We start from the raw sequence: 21,485 nt of genomic DNA on the forward strand, positions 1-21,485 counted from the left end.
AAAAAAAGACCATTGACTCAAGTGTTGACCTATTTTTGATTGAATGTCTAAGTAAGTTGAGTTGATAAGTTTTATTGCTCTTATGATAGAGCACATGAACAAGGTAATCAATAAAAAGTAAAAAAGACAAGGGATTCCATATGGATACTTCTTAATCAAAGTGTTTTACTTTTGAGTGATTGGGACAAAGGGGACTCCTAGAATAGTTAAACACAAGTTTAGTCTAAAAATATTGGTGGAGAATGAATGCATTGAGCGGTAAATGGGAATTGTGTCCCAAGTTTAAGAATTGTTAGCTACTCAGGAGAATTTAAACAGAGAAATAGAGAAGATAAATGTCAAGTTAGGTTCAAAAGATACCAAGATTGTTCATCTGAAGATATAGAACCAAAAGTTTTCCTTAAAGGGGCCTAGTGCCACTGAGAAAATTACAACAACAAATGCCAAGATCTAAATTAAGGTTGCAAAACTTACTAGTTAGGTATGAGGGTTGAATTCTAAAATGAAAACCCCTACTAAATAGTTGTTAGATGATCATGTTGCTGAGGCTCCAGAATGGAGTATTACTTAAATACTTCTCCCTTAAGCCCTCCTCGATCTGAGTCCTATTGGGTCAAGTTTCTCGTGTTAGTTTCCAGTTCCTATCCTTATTAGGGATTTTACAGACACTAGTTTGATATTTGATTTGGAATATTGTAATGGTGCTGACCTATCTTTACGATAAATGAATCTTCTACTTGTGTGCTTTATCTGCTCTCCCGTTAATTTAAAAATTGTTCTTCATGTTAGTGTTTCCCGGTGGTCATGGTTTAACTATCTTGTGCTTACATTATCTTTGGTATAATGTTATTATTTTTCAATATTGCAAAAAGAGGGCAAACTTATTGCATAAGTTTGGGACCAGGTGTGTTACATGAAAAGAATATAGTAATATGTCAAGGACTAGATACCAGGAACCAAGTTGTGATAAGTTTGATTCAATGAATAAAGCCAAGAAATCAAGTGACAGGTGGTGCAGATGTGTTGTATGCAATGGCAGCACATTGATAAAGGGGAAATGCTCAAATAAACATTGATGTGTGAAAGCATATTAATGGAGGTAATTTTGACACATAATGAATGACTTGAGTTTTTGATGTCACTTAACAATGAGGGACCAAATCCCTATGTTAAAGGGAAGCTTGATGCATAATGATAGGGGGAACATTCACTAAAAATAGTGATAACCATTCCAACTTTACAAGGTCAATAAGTTAGATACTACAAAAATCTGTGGTAATATTTAGTGGTTTGTCATCATCGTCAAAATAGGGAAGATTTCAATGTTTTGTTTTGATGATAAGAATGTTAAAACAAGGACCAGGTCCCTAGGTCATTACAGAAAAATAAAGTTGTCACAAGGTCTGCACAGTTGTGTCTTCTAGTATAAGAAATTGCATAGGTAAGCTTGTACCTTTTCGGACACTTGGCCCAATCATATTTCTACTCTAATCATTATTCCACTATATAAGTTAAATAATGTTTCTCAAATTGGTGAGTTTTCTTAATCCTTATTATTCAATGTGTGAAAGAGATGAAAACTCTGTTGCTCAAGTGTTGATCAAGTTCTTGATATCTACATTTACTTACATGAGTGAGTGTTATTGAGATGTGACTTTATTTGTAAATAAATTACTCATGTTATAATAGTAATGTTTTCTTTTCTTCTTGAGAGTGCTCAGGTCGAGTTCCTTAAGGTTGATATTTGTTAGAGCTAATCAATATAAGGTGAGTTCATAGCAGAGTTATAAAGGTAGGCTTATAGTAGGGTTATTACATACAGTTGGAGACTATATTTAGGCTCATTGGAGTCTGTAATAAAGCGTTTGATCATAGCAGATTTTTGTGTGCTTGTAAGGGAAAGCCGTGGTTTTTTCCTTCCTTAAGAAAAAAGGTTTCCACATTAAATCGTTGTGTGTTTAATTTCCTGCAAAGCTTTTAGTTTTCCAATGCTTTACTCTTTAATTACTTATGACTAACTTTATGGAACTTCTCCATTTCTATGTGGTCATTTGAGTTTTAACAGAGCTGATGATAGCCAGATTGTGAGTTCTATTTTAGAGAAACAATTTCAACCCTAAAGTTGGCCGAACATATCATCAATACTAGGGATTTAATACTTACTCTTTACTGTTACTTTGTTCAACTGAAGGTAGTCGATAAACATTCTGAGAGAGCCATCTTTATTTCATACTAAAAGAACTGGGGAACACCACAGAGAGACACTCAGCATGATAAAACCCTCGTCAAAGAGATCTTTCAGTTGTTCTTTCAATTCCTTGAGTTCAAGTAGAGCCATTCTGTATTATGGAATTTAAATAGCTTGGGTATCTTGAAGAAGATCTATTCCTTTGTTAATTTCTCACTAGGGAGGAACTCTGGGAAGTTCATCAAGAAACACTTCTGAAAACTCATTAATTACATAAACTGACTCAAAACTTGAGATTTTGGTCCTTCAGTCATTGACTAAAAAATGATGATAGATATACCTTTTGGGGATTATTTTTCTTTCCTTAATAAATGAATCAAACTGACCTATAGGCACCGACGTACTATCATTCCACTCTAAGACTCGATCATTTGGAAACTTAAACTATACTACTCTATTTCTACAATCAAATGAGGCATTGAAAGTTTTTTTCCAATCCTTGCCAAGAATAACATCAAAAATTTTCATGTCTAACTCAATAAGTTCGACTAAAGTAACCTTTATAGATACTATTACAGGGTAATTTCTATATACCTATCTAGCTATGCTTGAACTATCAAGTGGAGTACAAATGTAGAAGGGTTCTGCTAGGATTTTAGAACTAACACAAAAATCTTCTAATGTAAATAGAATTACAAAGGAAAATGTGTCTCAAATATCAAACAATTAATAAACATGAAGGTGAAAGACTTTTAACGTACTAGTAACCAAAACAGGAGAACCCTCCAGATCCTATAAAGTCTATTGGGCATAGAACCTACCCTGACACTGTCCACTAGATGCATTAAAAATGGCTCCCTATTGTCTCGAGCGACAGGCTAGAACTATTAAGGAGCTAGCAGACTCTAATGATGAATATCTTACCCCTCTACACAATAACTAGGAAATCTCTCATTTTGGGGCCTGACTCTCCACACCAAAAATAAGAATCACTAATGGCCAAGAACTTACCATTATGGTTCGCTCCATATCTTCTTCAAACTGGGTTGGTACAAGTACTATTAAGACTACCTAGGGACATAAATCCTAGTACTCTATCATGGGTATCCTACCATAACTTGCACACTGGATCATTCATTAATGATGTGGCTAGCGATAATTATTTGTTGTAGAACTGGAAATGATTACCACTATCAAACCTCTGCTTTGAGAAATCGAAGCTACCAGTTCTAGGCTACTTAATCTTGATTTCCTTCTCTTCGATTATCGACTTCTTAATATTTTGAGCCTGAACCATCAACTTTGATATGTCAATCTATTAAATCATAATAGCCGTTCTACACTCCCTGACCATAAACTTAGAAACATAAGACACAGACATACTCATTCAAGCCATAAAATCAGCTAGCACAGTTTGGGCATACCTCGTCAATTGAGTAAACTTGAGTGAATACTCCCTCACACTCATGTTGCCTTTCTTTAGTTTTATGAACTCCCACACCTTGGCCTCCCTCAACTCAAGTGGATGGAACCTATTAAAAAATACAATAAAAAACTCATCCCACTCTACTAGCCTGCTTTTGCACTTCTATCTTCCCTCCACTACTTAAACCAAGTGTAAGACCTTTCTTGCAATTGATAGGTAGACAATTAACAAATTTAACTTGAAGTGGCACCCAAGATATCAGTCACTTTCTTAATATTGTCTAAGAACTCATATGGATCAAATTCTGACGTAGACCCAAACAAAATCTAGAGAATTCATTTAGGAAAGACCCGAATTATTGTGGTTGCTGTATTTATTTTTTTGTTGGATGGGGAAACAATATGCAATTTATTCTAAGAAGTCCTAGATTGGCCAAATGCTTTGAAGGTATCCATGAACTTAGCCTGAGAGACCAGCTCATTTAGATAGTCTTCCAGAACTAGCAGAGGTTTTTTCTAATTTCATTACTTCTTATATTAGTTCTCCTAGAAGGTATTTTCTGTAAATTGGTAGAGGATGAGTTAAAAAGGAAAATTTAATCGAGTTCATAATCTATCATTTGACAAGAACTATGAATGAAGTGAGACTTTCCAAGTACGTTCGATAGCCTCGTGCCCTTAAGTATGGCGCGCTTCACACCCATGAACAAGACTCCACTTAACAAGGATTTCAGACACCCTAAGATACCTTAAACCTACTTCTATGATACAAAAGTTTGTCACAACCTGAGACTAACCATATTAGTTGTACAATGCCTAAGGTCAAAACTGACCCCATGCTAACCCATGGCTTGGCATCAATAGGCTACTGAAGATATTATAAAAATACAAGGCGGAAGCTAACTATAATCCTTGGTGGAAATCATAATCTTGTAAAACTGAATATAATCCCAAATTGTATATATAAGTGTCTAACAACCGATCATGCTTAATATCTAAACATCTATATGAAAGCCTCTAAAACTAAATTAGTTGTTGGGACAAACCTCAAACTAAATCAAACTAACTAAAGTAAAAAATAGACTAAAAATTAATAATTTAGAATTGGTTCTTGAATGATGAGGACTCACTAAACACTGCAGCTAATGATACCAAAATATGCTACTTGTAATTCAACTATGGTGTATACAAACATATATTTAAGACAATATAGCACAAAATATTATTTGATCAGTACTTTGAATTTACTAATAATTGAGATGGGAAGACTAATTATCATAAACTAAACATGAATGCATAAATATGTAAATTAAATTCATGACCAAGTATAATCATGTACTGGATAGAATAAAATAACTGAATAACTTGATACTCGGTCATGGAAAACAAAATCTAAACATGAATTGAAAAAGTACTGAGTGTTGTTGGACCTAAAACTAACCGAAATACCCCAATTTGAGAAAATTACAGTTAGACCTGTAAACCCAATATGAAGGGTGTAGTAACTTGAAAAGGATACGAACACTAGCTGGAATAGATCCATTAAATTTGTTTCCTGATGGACTAGGGTGTTAGTCTTCAATTGGCGGGTGACCCCTTTAACCTACAGGGTGTTATAGTTCTTGAACATAAGGACTTTTACGAAAGATCTCAGTTATTTAATAATGGGTAAACCTCCATCCATGCGTTCACTCAGTGTTATGTATGACTCCTAACTAAATGACACTAAAAACTAAATTGTTTATTGTAATTACATTTTGAAAATATCAATCATTGATAATTTGAATTTCCCAAGGCATGAAATCATATATATGTATCAATGCCAAGGTATCTGGCATTCATAACCCTCTAGTTTTTAGATAATGCAACAGTACATTAGAATATTAAAAGTTGATCATAAAAGGAAATTTCCTGATTTAAGCCAAAGCTCCACAATTTGTAATAATAAGGGAATACAAGAATTTTAAAGATGTGAAGATGCTACTCTTAGGCAAAAAACATGCACTTATGGTTTATTTACAAAAAAAGGAAGAAATTAAGTAAACTCATATTTGACATGGAACTCAATTCTTGAAGGAACATTAAATATGTTTATTGAGAAGTTATTGGGAATCAATGGATAGAAGAAACCCATTGATGAAATCACATATAACTGGAGTTTGTACCCTTGGAGAAATCCTTTGAGCTTTGCTTGAAGTTTAGGAACCCTACATTGCTATTTTAGAAGAAAATTGCCCATTTTATAAATGGGGAATTTGGAGAAGTTTAGGCTTATATACTACCCATTGTAAAGCCTAAAAGATGTGGGTTAGGTGTTAAAATAATGGAAAAAGACTAGACAACCCTTTTTAAAACTTGTAGGAAAAAACTGATACCAGTCGTGATGACTAAGGTAAAGACTTATTAATTCAGGTAACAGGCTATTACCTAGAGTCGTTATCAGAGGTTTTATACCTTTGGCCCTAACTATTATGACATTGAATTCTCTTCTTATGACTTAGTTGTTCTTATAACGGGTCATTAGAAGGATTCAATGTTAAGGACTTCATTTCTCAATTTCTTTTTATTTTTAATAGGTCCTCCTAATGACTCATTAGGATTGATAACAAGTCATATTCTTTACTTGTCACAACTAAGCAGGAATCTGCGATCCCTCACTGTGGTTTCAATGACTCTACACAACGCATCATTGAATTTGATAATGGGTTGTTGCTAGAGTCATTGTAACTAATAATTGACAGTCCCTCCTACAAATTTTCCCAAACTTATAACTATGATTTGGATTAAGTTAAGACTAGTGGAATTTGAAAGCTAACTTAATGGCCTATCTTCTTGTTGGTCTAAAGCTTAATAACATAGGGTATTACACGGTCCAATAAATTCATAAATTACATAGGGCTTTTACAGGAAGGTTGTACACATAGAAAAAGAACAAAAACGTATAAATAACATGGAGGGTCATGAAAAATCTTAATAATTATACTCGATAACAACATTCAAAATGTGATTGGTTTTACCACCTCAGAGCTGATAAATCTATTGTTCAACTTGACAAATAATTTGTATGATGATATCTGTAATATAATTAGAATTGAAAATTCAAATAGTTACATTTTGTAATAAAATTTTAACAAGAGAAAAATAGGGGAAGAAATTACTGAAAACATCAGTCTCATCAATATTATTAAATCCTTAAAACGTATAGAATTAAAAATATTCAAACCAAAATTTTAATCAGTTTTCTCATTAACAAGTGTCCTAGGTGCAAACTCCAGCTTTAGTTTATATGTATTTTACCAGAAATACATATTTTTAATGTGATACCCCGAAAAATCCAAACCAACATTAGTACCATGTTTCAATCTCATGCATAGTACATCATTGTTATCTTATAGTTTTATGAGTAATATAGATGTATATTAAGGCTTCAAATAACTCCCAGCTATTAGACGAATCAAAACATTCCTTACCGATTGAATTCTTGGGAAGGATATTGCTATAGTCAACTTCAAATGAGCATATCTCTTATTGTACTACGAATTTTTGATCTCATGACCCATAAAAAAGATATATAATTGAATTATATTTCCAAAAATACCAATTTCTCCCTAATTTGGTAACAGAGCAAAAGGTTATACCCACTTTATTCCAGCATATCAGCCAGGAAACTGAGTGATGACCTGTCTGATGGCTTATCACATTTCTAATGACCATTCTGATGGTTAATCACATTTCTTATGACTTATCAGCTAATGTCGTCAGCCTTAGGCAGAAGCCCATCAATTTCAGGTCCTAGGTGACGACCTGGGCTGACGGGCTATCACAGACCTAATAGCTTATAAGCCTATGTCGTCAGCTGATAATTTCAGCAAATAGAAAGTAAGTTTGTTGGGGTATTTTGGCCTTTTTCCCTCACCCTAAACCTTACCCCACGATATAAACACCAAAAACACATATTTAGCTATTGGTATTTAGTTTCAAAAGCACTTAACCCTCTTTGTACCCATGAACAAACTTAGGGTTTCTTCTCAATTAACTTCAAGATTCGATCACACTCTCCATAAGATATTCAAGAATTAAGATTATCAATCAAAGAACATTCAAGAAAGGTTAATTTTCTTTTATGATTCAATCCCTAAGGTATGCGTAGTGTTCATCCATGGATTCCTTTCATACATGGAGTCCAAGAATCAAGTTTTAAATAATAAATTATGATTTTCTTTTTATTGTGTGATCATGTTCATATTGATGGTTGTTATTGGAGTTAAAGATGGTATCTTAATGTAATTTTAGGTGTATGTGAGCATGTTAGTTGAAATTCATGAGTTTGGGTGGCTCAAGTTTGTTAAATTAATGAATACACCTATGCCATAAAGTGTGCATGTAAGGTATTTGATAAAATGCCTAAACGACTAGAAGTCATGTATTTTAGTTGAATTGTGACCTAAATGACAAATGTATGCTACACCCTTATGAAAATAATGACTTCTATGATATTGTTATACATCATGATTGTTGATGTTATGTTCATGAAACTAGATTGATGGACTTATGGAATGTTGTTATGTGCATTCCCTTTCATGGATAAGACTTTGAGAACTATGTGTAGTATGAAATCCCCAATTTATGGTATTTTGAATTATGAATATTGATTATGTGTTCAAAAAGAGCAAAGTCATGTTTTGTCAGTTTTCTTCCATCGAGTCCTGGGGGTACTTATACCTGATAATTTAGCTGTGGGCCTAGAGCCATGTCATGTTTCATGATACTCTAAGTTAAGCCATGATCCATAGAACTCAGTCAACTATGTGACTCAAGAAATCTCAGAAATCTCACCAGTTCAGCAATCTCAGTGATTTCACTATTTTAAGTAAAAATCTCAGTAACTACAGTACCCTCAGTTAGTCTTCAGATATTAGTACGTTCTATCAGTTTACGGAACTTAGTAAACTCAGTTTAGCTCCTTTAAATAATACCACTAGTATCAATTCAGCTAATTAATTTAGTTTAGTCAATAAGTTTAACTCAATTTATCAGTTCAGTGTTTTTCAGATAGGACTAAGATTCAGCACCGAATGAGTCTAGAGATGGGGACTCACCCGCTAGATGGGACTGAGATCCCTAGAAGCAATCCCTAAGTTCTAGAACTACGTAACCTATGTAGGTATGAGATTTCACTCATTAGATAGGACTGACAAACTCATGGATCACCCGTTCGCATATTTAAATATATAGGACTGATCCTAGGGGTCACCTGCTAGATTAGCATTGACTCCATAGTAGTTGTCTTTACCAATGACATAGTACTGACTCCCTTCTAACTAGGGTTACAAGTTTGAACCCAGACTAGCTAGAAAGGGGCATGTCGATTAGATGAATACATCCCATTGTTTAAGTTATAGATTCAGGACTTTTAGATACAGTCAATCCTTATCATTATCAATAGACCCTGAGATCACCCATTAGATAGGACTGATCTTAACTATGGTCAATCAGTATCAGTATTATCAGATTTAGAGATGACCTACTAGGTAGGACTGATCTCAAAATAAGTCAAATCATCTTATTATCATTATACTTAAAGATCACCCGCTAGATAGGACTTATCTCAGATTCAGTAACTCTATACAGAATGAAACTCAGATAGTTCCATCAAAACTTAGACTTTCAGATACAATCACTCACTATCAGTTATATCAGTTATGACGGTCATCGCAGTCGTATCAGTTATATCAGTCATCATAACTCATGTTATCAATATTCAATTTCAAGACAGTTAGACACCGTCTATTAGACCAGTTTTTTATAATTCGAACGGTCAGAAATAGTCATTTATCTATTCAGTAATACAGTATCAGTTTCTTACTTAGTAGTGACTTACATATTAATATCAGTGAACTCAGGCATTCAGTATCTTAGTATCAGTACACTCATGTTGTCACCATTTAGACTCAGTAGTCAGTATCACCATTACTTCAGTTATAGTTACTTGTACATATATGTATTCTCATGTTCATATTAGTCAGCATTGTTCATGCATATAAACCCTTTGCATTTATCCTACCTCACTCATATACTGAGTAGATTCAGTCGTACTAACACATTCGTGCTATGGTGTTTTATTTTATGTTATAGGCTCAGAGGCACGAGTTCTAGAGTAGCAGTAGCATTACAGATTTTAGCAGTCATAGTTAGAAGTGAGTCCTTATTATCCAAGGACATGATTACTACTTTATTACTTTAGTATTTCAATTTGTCTTTTAGTAGTTGGGAGTTGGTTGGAGACATGTTCCTTCCACTCCCTATTTCAAACAGTTAATGGCTTTCAAACTAGATTAGAAACTAGATTCAGACTTTATTATTTTAGTTTAGTTTTGGTATTGTGATACCACTTTATTCAGACATTATTATTATTTAGATTACATTTAGTATTGAACCTTATGGCCTTTTAGTTCATGTTTCTGCATTTATACACATATATTATGCAGTGCATGGGTACAGATATCAGTCATGGGTTAGCTTGTGGTCCTTCGGGGTCATGAGCACCATGTAGCATTCCGATTTAAAAAATTAGGGCATTACAAACTTGGTATCAAAGCCAGGTTCAATAGAGTCCTAGAAAGTCTGAAAGCCGCATCTAGTAAAGTCTTGTACATGGGTTTGTTGTGCACCAAATTTTTGTGAAAGAGGTTATAAGATTTTTTAGATATAGTTTCCCTTCTTTCAGTATTCTTCTTATGCTAGTGATCATAATCTCAAGTTAATTTCTCAGTCAAATCTGTTTCTCCTCTTAATTTCAAAATGTGCTACCCAAGAGAAGAAATCAGCTAGCCCCTCAGCCTGAAGATCCATTGGGAAAATATGTTTCTCATGTGGAGTTTAGGGCCGCAGTCACTACTCTTGCTCATTCAGTCACTACCCAGTATGAATGACCAGCTACCGTTCCAGCCAACACAGTGGCCAATTCAGTTGCAGCCAGGATTCGGGACTTTACCCAAATGAATCCTCCTTCTTTCTTTGGGTCTAAGATAGATGAAGACTCTCAGGAATTCATTGATTAGATTCAAAAGGTTACCAATATCATGGGAGTGAATACTATTAAGGGTGATGAGTTAGCCACATATCAGTTGTAGAATGTGGCTCATACTTGGTACAAACAGTGGAAGTCAGAAAGGTTCGATGATGCAGGTTCTATAGAGTGGGAGGAGTTTTTCTCTACTTTCCTTGATAGATTCTTTCTGCTAAAGCTTAGAGAAGATAAGGTTCTAGAGTTCATCAACCTTAGGTAGGACAACATGAAGGTGAAAGTGTATTCTCTTAAGTTTACTCAGTTAGCCAAATATGCCCCTCATGTAGTTGCAGATAGTAGAGCTAAGATGTGTAAGTTTATCTCAGGGGTGAATGATAGTGTGGTCAATAAGTACAGGTTTATGATGTTGAATGGTGATATAACTTTAGCCAGTCTTATGACTCATGCTCAGTAGATAGAGGAGCAGAAGATTAGGATGAGGGAGAGATAGAGTAAGAGAGCAAAGACAGGTAGTTTCAGCTTTGCTCAACCTAAGTCACAGGGTGGTAACTGTTCTCAGCATAGTCAGAATTTTTCAATCCCAGCTCCATCCTCAGCTAGTGCACCAGTACCCAAGTCCAGGAATGCTTATCACGATAGGGCACCAAGCTCTGAGGCCCAGGGTAGTAAGAACAGGAGTCTTACTTATACATTTTGCAAAGAGTGTGGTAGGAATCACCTAGGTGCATGTAGGGAAGGAAGTGATGTATGCTTTGGGTATGGCAAGCTAGAACCAGGATGCGAGAGTGTAGAGTTCTAGCACAGAGGGGTAAAGATTTGCATCAGCAAGGCACCAAGAGTGTTCAGCGTCAGAATATACTTTATGCACTCCAAACCCGTCATGATCCAAAAAGTTTCCCTGGCCTAGATTATGGTACGTTACAAGTCTTTCATGTTCATAGTATTCATTGTTAGATCTTTTTATCTCTTTGAGCTTATGTTTCAGCATGAGTTAGCTAGTAAAGTCAGCAAGTCAGTTTAGCAATCAAATAGCTAGATTGGTATAGTTTGTTTTCTCATCCTTGCATCTATTCATGCTATCTGAAGTTTCAAGAAATGTAACTATTCCAATGTAGAACCCCTAGTAATTGCAAGTTCAGTTTATTTTATGCATCATGCATTAGTTTCAAACTCCCGAGGTTCAGTTATAATCTAGTTCGTAGATCTCTTGTACATCGCCCCAGTGTCTCAGCAAGGTGAGAGTTCTTTGAGGGACATAGTGTCCCAAGGGGGAGATACCCCATAAACCCTTAACTCTCTCAAGTCTTAACTCATTTAGTTTTTCTTCACATAACAAATCCATTTTATAGTATAGGGTACTTATAAGTTGACCCTTAAAATCCCAACCTCAACTGTAAGCCATATATTCAAAAGCTCAGTTCAGTTCACGATGTTTAGTTCATATGTACCATATTAGACTCAGTTATGTTGTCATGTTTCTTCTCATGCATGTTTAGTAAACGATCTCAGGCTCATTAGCATTCCCGTATAGGGTAACAGTTCTCTTTAAACTTATTCAGTTCCTTATTCAGGATTACATCATAAACTTTATATCAAGTACCATTACATATTCAATCATGCAGACATGTTCCAGTTCAGTTATATAATCATGCATTAGATATGCATTCTTATTGTGAGAACTTCAGATATCAGAAACCTCAGCCATGCATTCACGAATTAGTTACACATATATCAGATATGCATGTTCAGTATGATATAGCCAGTTTATCAGTCACGTCAGTCATCTTATCATTTTTCAGTTATTCAAGTTTAGTTCATGTTCATTCTATCATTCTTCCCCTCTCAGTCAGTCTTATTCGAGGATGAATGTTCCTAAGAGGGAGATATTATAATACCCCAAAAAATCCAAACCAATTTTAATGACATGTTTCAATCTCATGCATAGTACATCATGGTTATTTTATAGTTTTATGATTAATATATATGTATTTTAAGTCTTCGAATAACTCCCATCTATAAGACGAATCAAAACATTCCTTACCGATTGAATTCTTAGGAAGGATATTGTTATAGTCAACTTTAAATGAGCATATATCTTACTGTACTATGAATTTTTTATCTTATGAAGCACCAAAATATATATAATTTAATTATCTTTCTAATGATATCAATTTTTCCCAAATCCGATATCGGAGCAAAAAGTTATACCCATTTTATTCCAGCATGTCAGCCTGGAAACTGAGTGACGACCTGTTTGACGGCTTATCACATTTCTGACGACCTGTCTAATGGCTTATCACATTTCTAATGACCATTCTGATGCTTTATCACATTTCTTATGACTTATCAGCTAATGTCATCAGCCTTAGGCAAAAGCCCATTAATTTCAGGTCCTAGGTGACGACCTGGGCTGACGGGCTATCATAGACCTGATGGCTTTTAAGCCCATGTCATCAGCTGATAATTTCAGCAAATAGGAAGTAAGTTTGTTGGGGTATTTTGGCCTTTTTCCCTCACTCTAAACCTTACCCCACGACATAAAACACCAAAAACACATATTTAGCTATTGGTATTTAGTTTCAAAAGCACTTAACCCTCTTTGTACCCAAGAACAAACTTAGGGTTTCTTCTTAATTAAATTCAAGATCCCATCACAGTCTCCATAAGATATTCAAGAATTAAGATTATCAATCCAAGAACATTCAAGAAAGGTTAATTTTGTTTTAAGATTCAATCCCTAAGGTATGCGTAGTGTTCATCCATGGATTCCTTTCATCCATGGAGTCCAAGAATAAATTTTAAAATAATAAATTGTGATTTTCTTTTTATTGTGTGATCATGTTCATATTGATGGTTGTTATTGGAGTTTCAAGATGGCACCTTAATGTAATTTTAGGAAGTATGTGAGCATGTTAGTTGAAATTCATGAGTTTGGGTGGCTCAAGATTGTTAAATTGATGAATACACCTATGCCACAAAGTGTGCATGTAAGGTGTTTGATAAAATGCCTAAAAGACTAGAAGTCATGTATTATAGTTGAATTGTGACGTAAATGACAAATGTATGCTACACCCTTATGAAAATAATGACCTCTATGATATTGTTATGCATCATGATTGTTGATGGAATGTTCATGAAACTAGATTGATGGACTTATGGCATGTTGTTTTGTGCATTTCCTTCCTTGTATAAGTCTTTGAGAACTATATGTAGTATGAAATCCCCAACTTATGATATTTTGAATTATGAATATTGGCCATGTGTTCAAGAAGGGAAAAGTCATGTTTTGTCAGTTTTCTTCCATCGAGTCTTGGAGGTACTTGTACCAATAATTTAGTTATATGCCTAGAGCCATATCATGTTTCACGATACTCTCAGTCAAGCCATGATCTATAAAACTCAATCAACCATGTGACTCACGAAATCTTAGAAATCTCAGTAGTTCAGTAATCTTAGAGATTTAAGTATTCCAAGTAAAAATATCCATAAATATATTACTCTTAGTCAGTCTTTAGACATCAGTATATTTCGTTAGTCAGTGAAACTCAGTAAACCCAGTTTAGCTCCACCAAATAATATCACTAGTATCAGTTCAGCTAATAAATTCAATTCAGTTAATCAGTTTAGCTCAATTAATATGTTCAGTGTCTTTCAGATGGGAGTAGGATTCAGCACTGAGTGAGCCTAGGGATGGGGACTCACCTGCTAAATAGGACTGAAATCCCTAGAAGGAATCCCTAAGTTCCAGAACTACATAGCCAGCATAGGTATGAGATGTCTCCTATTAAATAGGACTGATATACTCATGGATCACCCGTTAGAATATTTAAATGTATAGGACTTATCCGAGGGGTCACCTGCTAGATTAGGACTGACTCTACAGCAGTTGTCTTTACCAGTGGCACGGTACTAACACCCTTCTAACTAGGATTATAGGTTGGAACCCAGACTTTCTAGAAAGGGGCATGTCGGTTATATGAATACATCTTATAGTTTCAGTTGTAGATTCAGGACTGTCAGATACAGTCAATCCCTATCATTTTCAATAGACCTCGGGATCACCCACTAGATAGGACTGACCTCAACTATGGTCAATCAGTATATGTATCATCAGATTTAGAGATGACCCACTAGGTAGGATTGATCTCAAACTAAGTCAAATCATCTTTATTATCATTATACTCAAAGATCACCCACTAGATAGGACTGATCTCAGATTCAGTTACTCTATACAGAACGAAACTCAGATAGTTCTATCAAAACTTAGACTTTCAGATACAATCACTCACTATCAGTTATATTGGTTATGACGATCATCATAGTCGTATCAGTTATATCAGTCATCATAACTCATGTTATCAGTATTCAGTTTTAAGACACTTAGACACCATCTATTAGACCAGTTCTTTATAATTCGAACGGTCAGAAATAGTCGTTTATCTATTCAGTAATGCAGTATCAGTTCCATACTTAGTAGTGACTTACATATTAATATCAGTGAACTCAGTCATTCAGTATCTTAGTATCAGTACACTCATGTTGTCAGCATTCAGACTCAGTAGTCAGTATCACTACGAGTTCAGTTATAGTTACTTATGCATATATGTATTCTCACATTCATATCAGTCGATATTGTTCAAGCATATAAACCCTTTGCATTTAGCCTACCTTACTCATATACTCAGTGCATTCAGTTGTACTAATGCATTCATTCTATAGTGTTTTATTTTACACTATAAGTTCAGAGACATGATTTCTAGAGCAGCAGTAGCATTGCAGATTTTAGCAGTCAGAGTTAGTAGTGAGTCCAAATTCTCTGAGGATATGATTACTACTTTATTACTTCAGTATTTTAGTTTGGCTTTCAGTAGTTGGGAGTTAGTAGGAGACATGTTCCTTCCACTCCCTACTTCAAATAGTTAGAAGCTTTTAGACTAGATTATAGACTAGATTCAGACTTCAGTATTTCAGTTTTGTTTTGGTATTGTGATACCACTTTATTCAGACATTATTAATATTCAGATTACGTTTAGTATTAAACTTTATGGCCTTTCAGTTCATGTTACTGCATTTATATACAAATACTATGCAGTGTATAGGTACAAATATCAGTCATGGGTTAGCTTGTGGTCCTCCAAGGTCATGAGCACCGTGTAGCATTTCGGTTTAGAAAATTGGGGCGTTACATTTAGGTACAACAATGAAATTATTTATAAGATACAATCCCATTTATTTTATAGCCTTTTGTCCACTCTAAAATAATGGACAATATGGCATGGAATTTTTGCATGAATTCTTTCTCCAAAATATAAATAAGTGAGAAGAAAAAGTTGGTTTATATAAGACAATATTAATTTAGAAAATAGCAAACTATTAAATATTTTTCAAATACCTTTTAATCTTGATTAATCTTGAAGAAATTATTCAATCGATAGAATGATATTTGGTTTTCCCCATAGCATAACATGACACATAAGTACAACCCTTACCTTAAATTTCTAGGCCTTATTTCTATATGAAAGGTCACTTGTATAATAAACTCTTGCCATATTTTGGAATGTGTTTTTCTACAAAGTTTTATGACAGGTGCTATGATAAAAGTTAGTCTGCGTTGGATATATTTATAAAAGAGAGTTATAGAAGTTTTGACTTCTATTTTATTAAATATATTAGTAAATATTTCAGAGAAGGAGAAGCAAACCAAATTATAAAAATCCTAATATCTTTTTAGTGTGTGTATGGTGTTGATTCATAATATTTTTATAATTAATTAATAAAACATTATAGAATAGCAGAAGCATCTATTTTAGTAAAAAGTGGTTGAAGAAATAACAAAGACTTGTTTGTTTTACATATAAAAAACAAGAAAATATGGATGTACATATTAAAAATTAATAAATCAAATGAAAATTTTTCTGGTTAAAAAATAAGGAATCAAGAAAGTATGGATGTACATATTAAAAATTAAGAAAATAGGTATTGTGATTGTATCTGAAATAGGAATTATAATAAAAAAAAATTATAAACTTCCAAGTTAATTTGTTGTGGGAGTGGTTGTTTGAAAGATTAGTGGGAAACTATAATAACCCTCTAGTTCGTTTTCTTTTTTCAATGTGATTTATACATTATGTGCTTTCCTATAAAAGCTACAGGTCATTGATGACCTTTATGGACTGTCGGTTCAGTTGTAAAGTAGTTCGTTTGGGTATTAGGCATATTTCCTTATTTTGAGGCTTTTGAAGTCAAAAAGTTGGTCTTTGATCAAAACAGCTAATAAAAACCCCCGAATGACAATTCAGGCAGTTCCACTATCTTTGAAATGAAGATTTCAAGATAGGGTAACCCTTGGTCCACGTCTTCAAGCATTTGTGCTCATTTTGGGCTATTGACTAGATATTGTGGAACCTTTGGTGTGGGATCCATTTTTTCAAAACAATCTCGGTTGGAAAATACGAGGTTCTATTTAGGCTAAAATATCGAATGTAGTTGGGTAGTTAACACGGTCCAATTTCTCAACTCATGGTGCCACCTACGGTCCAATTTCTTAACTCATGGTGCCACCTACTTTAACCAACCAATAGATAAGTTAAACCATCACTCGAAACATCGAGTAATGGGCTAAAACTGGAAGAGAAGGAAATAAATATATAAATATGACAATCAGCGATGGTAAGAAGATATATATATATGAGTGTGTGTGTGTGTGTATACACGCCTTACAAAAGGAGAACAGGGCAAAAATCAAAAAGGAATCTCCTGAGACTTGGTAATGTTAGTAAAAGATCCATTAAAACAAAAGGAGTCCTAGACACTGTCAAAATAAACATTATAGTCTCCGAATATACAAATAAAACAATTAAAAACTTCAGAAGAAGGAGGATTAGGCTCATACTCTGAAAGCTAACCCTCATACTAAATAGCATTACAACTCGAAAATGTCATCAATAATCGTGAATCATACCTAGATTTGAATTAAGATAAAAAAAAAAAAGCAATAGTGTATTATGAGTTCCAAAACCGCAAGTTATCAGCAGCCATCATAGGCCTACTATGCTAAACACATAAAAGGAATAAAAAAGTGTAAACATGTAAATCTAAGTCATTAATAACAGGGGTAACACTTGAAATAATAGTTTGTACGAGGAAAATGTAATAAATTTTAAGCAAATAGCCGTTAAGCAATAATAGAAATTGATAGACAGACTCTCATAAGCCTGAAGGCAAAAAAAAAAAAAAAATTGAAACGTGTCCCCATAAGTAAAGTCTGTATATGAAAGAGTAACTCAAATATAAAAACTAAATATCTATGATAATTAATATAGAATGAGCCCACATTTGATAAGCATACCTGATACTAATTTCCCGCCATAACCATAGGTTCTATGGGTCACTACGGGATTTCTATTCCCAAACTAGTATTTAAAAAGATCATACATATCAAATATAAATTGTAAATAGAGAATAATATCAGTAAACATTGGACTCGAATCAAAACTGAATAATAGTATTAATAATAACATGGTAAGTGCTAGACTCAAACACAAACTAATAAGTAATCTAAAGGTAGTGACATTACAGGAATATTCCCACTGAGGTCAAATTAGCCACAAATTCCAACAATAGGTGGTTAGCCGATATAGGTTCTAATTATTAAGTTGAAAAATATGGGTTATGGTCAAATACTACCCTAACTGGGGTAACAAAGAAAAAAACACCAATTAAAATTATTATGTACACAAGCGCTAGCTTAAAGAATAAGATATTGTTTATTTAATTTTAAAGAAACTATTATAGTCATTGTAATTATAAAAGGTTGGTGGGGGCTATTACCTATCCCGAAAATCCAACCTAAGCAAAACACTTACCCAACCCTTGACTAAGGTTTCTAAATTCTATCCCAAGACCCTAAGAAAGCTATGACTAGTGCCAAAGGATAATCATAACCTATCATAAGGAATTCGGGGATAAAATATACAAGAAAGGGCCTCTACACAGCTAAAATATTCAATAATCCATTGAAGGATACTTGGTTGTATAGAATCCACCCATAACAAACACAACAAAATTCAAATACTATAATCATCCAATACCCAGAAAAAGATTAAGATTAGACAACCTGGACACTATTAGAAGCATGCAAAAAATCCTCCACAATAGAGCTTTTCCTTAGCGAGAAGCCACTGACTGTTGTCACCCTATCAAAATAATGTCCTATATGTCAAGATGGGAATATTAATACCGATATTGCATAGTAAAAAATTGTGCTAAAAATCCCAATGGACCCCACTTGTTGAATAACAAAATTTTAATCATCACTGTATTCCTCTCAATTTAAGGATCATTTGTCCCAAAATCAGGTGTGATCAAAGCTCAAAATTGTCCCAAAAAAGTCCTACAAAAATCAAAGAAAATCAAGAATTTTAACTTTATTTTAAAGGAAATTAAATCTTATACTTTAAAAATTAATAAGTGGAGATGATCACTACAACGCCCCAAAACAATTCCAACTTCAATTTAATATTTCCCATTAATGTTAAGGCACTCACTATCTCTAGTGAAGGATTATACTTATTACTAAAAGCTGGAATTTAAGGAATGAAATATATATATATATATATATATGTGTGTGTGTGTGTGTGTATGTATGTGTGTGTGTGTGTGCATGTATATACATACTATCAGTTATGGTCACTTTAGCAACCTATGACCACTTAAGCGCTCACTGTTACATCAGTGAGGTGAGAAATTAAGCCAACCTACCTCAATTGGGAAACCACCTCTAAAGATATCCTTAGGTTCTAAAGAAGTATCTAGGATTCTAACTCAGCTACACCAACAACTTTGGTACCAGAAAATTTGTTATGTCCCAATGTACTCTAATTGGGTTCTCGAGATTAGTTTTGAACCCTATGCATGCCAACAAAATATACAACCATGCAAATTAGGTTTTCCAGAATCAATAAGACCATCAAAAATTCCATCCGCTATTATTTCCAAAAAATATGTTTCCCACGCCCAAGGTTCTATTTTTCACCAAAATCTACCCTATAGCCCAAAACCTGTCTGGATGTTTTGAGTCTCGACAAAAGGTACCTAGCCTAAAATTGACATTATATTGCTAATAGGACAATAAAAATAACATCCCACATTGTTAAACTAATCTTTCAGACCGAAACAATATTTTGATCTTCAAAAGCTCCTACATAAGCAAATGGCACTAAAACCAAGTGATTTCATGGTAACCAAAATGTCAGTCCTATCAAGGGATAAACGTCTTGGGGCAGCCATGGGACAACCCTAAATGAATAAAAAGGGAAAAAACATAGAAAATAACCTAAAGGGTCATTCAAACGTGCACTACTATAAGGAGTTTCATTCTCAAAAGTAAACAATTATGAAGTACATAAATGATCAAGCAGGTGATGGTATTGAGTTTCCATATCACACTCGATATACCAGATAGTGTCCTCCGTCTGATGGTGTCTATACTAAACCTTAACAATAGTAATATCTCTTGAATGCAACTATATAACATCTCAAGATAGAATAGAAACTAGATCCTCCATAAAGGATAACCTCTAATCTAACTACACCGAGTTCCACCAAACATGTGTGGCTCTTCTTGGATATAATGTCAAAGCATCGATAAATCAAATGCTCAGTCAATAGCTTAAAAGGTTGTGAGAAAGTCCAAGCCATAAAATAGCTCAATAATTATCTGATAGATCTCAAATGGCCAAACATACCTACCACTAAGGTTTCCCCTCTTCCTGAACCTCAACACGCCCTTTATGTGTAATACTAAACAAAAACTCAATCACTATCTATAAATTTCATGGAGCAAAACCTGTAACCAACATAACTCTTCTTTGTACTCTACATTTAATGTAACCTATCTTTAATCACTCGAAACCTTTCTAGAGACATATGAAAAGAATTTGTACCATGGAGGCTAACCTTTGAAGTCTCAAGCCAACTAGCCTGAGATCAACAATGCATACTAATATGCCACTAATAGTTCCATTAAAGTACTCGAATAGTAGTTATTATTAAAGGTATACTTTACTATGGATAGAACTAATTTCTGCTGATGTTAAAAGTCCAAAATACATGCATATAGCATATCCTTGAAAACCTAAATACTCTGCTCTAACTGTCCATTTGTCTAAGGATAAATAGTGGTGCAAAGATTAAACAGGGTGCCAAAATCAGCGTTAAATTTCCAAACAAATCATAAAGTTAAATGATAACCTCTATGTAAATAATAGACACGGGTACCCCATGAATGCATACCACTTTTTTAACAAATAAAAAATAGACTACTTATAATTTAATGAATTTGGGATAGGTCTAAAAACCAAGTCCAACCTAACCAAGTCATACCATCCTAACCAAAGCCAAAGTTCTCCATACATAGCCTCTATACAATGCAAAAGAATATCTAGTCAGGACATGCCCCCAACCATACAAAAAACTAATATCAATGTAATAGTAAATACATTAGATAAACCATAACATAAAATAGGACTTCTGAAGAATAGAAGCTCATTACTTCCGTCAGACTCAAGTTATCCTCAAATCACCAAGTCACTGAGCAGGAGGTATGATAGTATTGTTGGTTCCTACATCAAGTGGGGATATAGCGCCCAAAGACAGTTAGCATGATGGACGCTAGAATGTACTTCGGGATAGAGATAAAGTAATGCCGATAATTCAAAACCATATGAAATCATATACATAAAAATATATCATGGTGGGATTAAAAACAAATTAAGCATGCATTTAAATACTTTAACCTGGGTTTTTATGTGTTACCATGCTAATCCACCTACTGGAATCCAG

Source organism: Capsicum annuum, chromosome 1 (assembly GCF_002878395.1).
Source record: "Capsicum annuum cultivar UCD-10X-F1 chromosome 1, UCD10Xv1.1, whole genome shotgun sequence".
NCBI classification, from domain to species: Eukaryota; Viridiplantae; Streptophyta; class Magnoliopsida; order Solanales; family Solanaceae; genus Capsicum; species Capsicum annuum.